Source organism: Triticum dicoccoides, chromosome 7A, assembly GCF_002162155.2.
Source record: "Triticum dicoccoides isolate Atlit2015 ecotype Zavitan chromosome 7A, WEW_v2.0, whole genome shotgun sequence".
Taxonomy (NCBI): Eukaryota; Viridiplantae; Streptophyta; class Magnoliopsida; order Poales; family Poaceae; genus Triticum; species Triticum dicoccoides.
In genome coordinates this window covers 705,277,926-705,280,060 of record NC_041392.1, presented here as the reverse complement: position 1 = coordinate 705,280,060, position 2,135 = coordinate 705,277,926, and the positions used below count along the sequence as shown (strand labels likewise).

Here is a 2,135-nt window from a genome sequence, read left to right as displayed (position 1 = left end):
AGGCCTTTTTGACACTGGTGAATCAGGACGGTGATATCTGTGCTCTTGAGATACTTATTACTTCACTAGCACACATATCTTGTACTATTATCCATCTATGCCCTCTGTTTCCTCTGTCAAGAAGCAAGGAGATTGATCTGCTGAAACTCTTTAGTAAATTTGGTATCAGGTAAGGAACCAGTCTGGTGAGTGGATATAAGCCAAGCCCGTACCCGGGACCTTCGTTTGCAACATCGGAGACATGCTGAAGGTTTCCTTGTTTGCAACTTCACTGAATTTTATCTGTTTTGTCCGCCTAATTCAGTCTTTTCTTGTAGCAACCTTATCAATTGTAAATCATTTTCTTGTAGCTACCGTGTATCTGTCGCATTCTTCTATGAGGTATGTATGTATGTATAGCCCTCTCGCGGACGAACATATTTATGATATGTATGGCTGTACCGATTGAGTTGCTTATACTCGATGTTTTTTTCTGAAACAAATGGCCTGTATATGCAGTCGAACTTTGACGCTGCGGTGGAGCCCGTGGAGTTGTGCCGAGAGAAAACCGGCGGCGTTGCCAAGTATGAGAAGGTGGTGTATGGGGAGCACCTGGTGCAGAAAGTTCTCACCAACTTCGTTTTGTAACAGTTTCTGTAGCATTAGCATGTACTGGAAACATTGGGGACCGGCCACGGCGCTTCATCAATAAAACATGTTGACAAACTATCCCGGTGTGTTGTGACCAGGCAAAGGAGTGCCATGGCAAAGCGCTCACTTTGCAGGCACAATGAACAGTCACTCTATTTGTTATGCTCATACGTAGAGATCTTTTTTTCAACGAAAAGGCTAGAAACTCCACCAGTTTTTCTATAGAAGGTGATTATGTCGGTTCGAGCCTCCCGGGCGTCTCGGTCCTTTGCCAATCTACCAACGGAACAACACTGAGTTCCATCTCAAGAACAACCTACCAACGGCTCAACCTCCTGTCCTACAAGCATTTTGGGGGTTCAGAATGAACATATCTTCTCACTCACAAACTGGATGCAGACTGAACTTCAAAGCACTTTGGCAGAACAAATCAAAATTTAAAATTGTTTTGGTTGGGGTGCGCCTGCCCAGGCAGTAGTGCAAGGCACTGGGCGACACCCGAGGGACCCAATGGCAAGCCATTGTGGTGGTCCCTCCCCCACAAAAAATAAATTTAATATCACTATGGGCACATGGCCCACATATCAGATATTAAACTGATAAGAACAGATACTACACTTGATCTTAGCCAAAAGCCAGGCCTGATTCCTCATCCTTTCTGAAAGAGAAATTCAACAGTGCGTTCATGAGTTATTCAAAAATATATGTTGCTGCAGTCTTCTCTGAATTCACGAGTTATTATTCAGACATTCTGCGCCCTCTCTGAACTCAGCAGACTGGATGTTGGAGTGTGACGGTCTGACGGAACAAGTAGTTCTCCTAGAGGACATGCAGCTGATCGATACATGTTTATCCTTTTAAATTTCTCTTTTCCGCACCAGTCGTGTTAAGGTGATATGGTCGATGCACTGTTTGTTTATCTCAAAAGTGAGTTCTCTTTTCCTCTTTGCAGGTGATATCAGCACGCTCGTCGACAAGATCGACGACCCTGACATGGCCGCCTATGAAGGTTTGCTGGACGACGCTTGCAGCGACGCCGGATTCTTCGGTGTGGTGATCACTCGTTCAACTTTGTGATGGCAATATGGACCGCTAAGCAGGCTATGCAAAACTGGAAAGACTTTTTATGCTTTTGTGATATACTGATATTTGAACTGAACATTTCCCAAATTAAAAATAGCGAACTACAGAAAATCAGTTTTTGGGGAAATGTGACACATGAACTCCACTTGGGTGTCCCTGCGCACTACTAGTCCGGGATACCATGACTGCAAGGGGAGGAGGGAAGTTCATCGAGTCGTACTACATGGACGTGCAGTGATGATCAGTGGACTGCACGTGGCGCGCCTCCGAGCTGCACATGAATAAAAGGGGGTGGAGGTCAGCAAGATGTGGCGCTCACCAATCCAAGCCGAACTGCATGGGAGGGGTAATCGGATCGCCTGCAAATCCAACATGAACCTCGGCAGAGTCAAGGTGGAGTTCCTGTCATGGTTTTGTCATGG

The 2,135-nt window shown here is 45.6% G+C and overlaps 1 non-coding gene and 1 pseudogene across 1 annotated transcript; one reads left to right on the top strand and one right to left on the bottom strand.

Annotated features, from left to right (window-relative positions):
- Positions 1-627, top strand: part of LOC119333970 — a 3,351-nt pseudogene extending 2,724 nt beyond the window's left edge.
- A 455-nt stretch (positions 628-1,082) lies between these two features.
- Positions 1,083-1,276, bottom strand: LOC119334787. The gene has a single exon (XR_005161550.1). It is a non-coding gene; the product is annotated as a U2 spliceosomal RNA (small nuclear RNA).
- Positions 1,277-2,135: the final 859 nt, after the last annotated feature.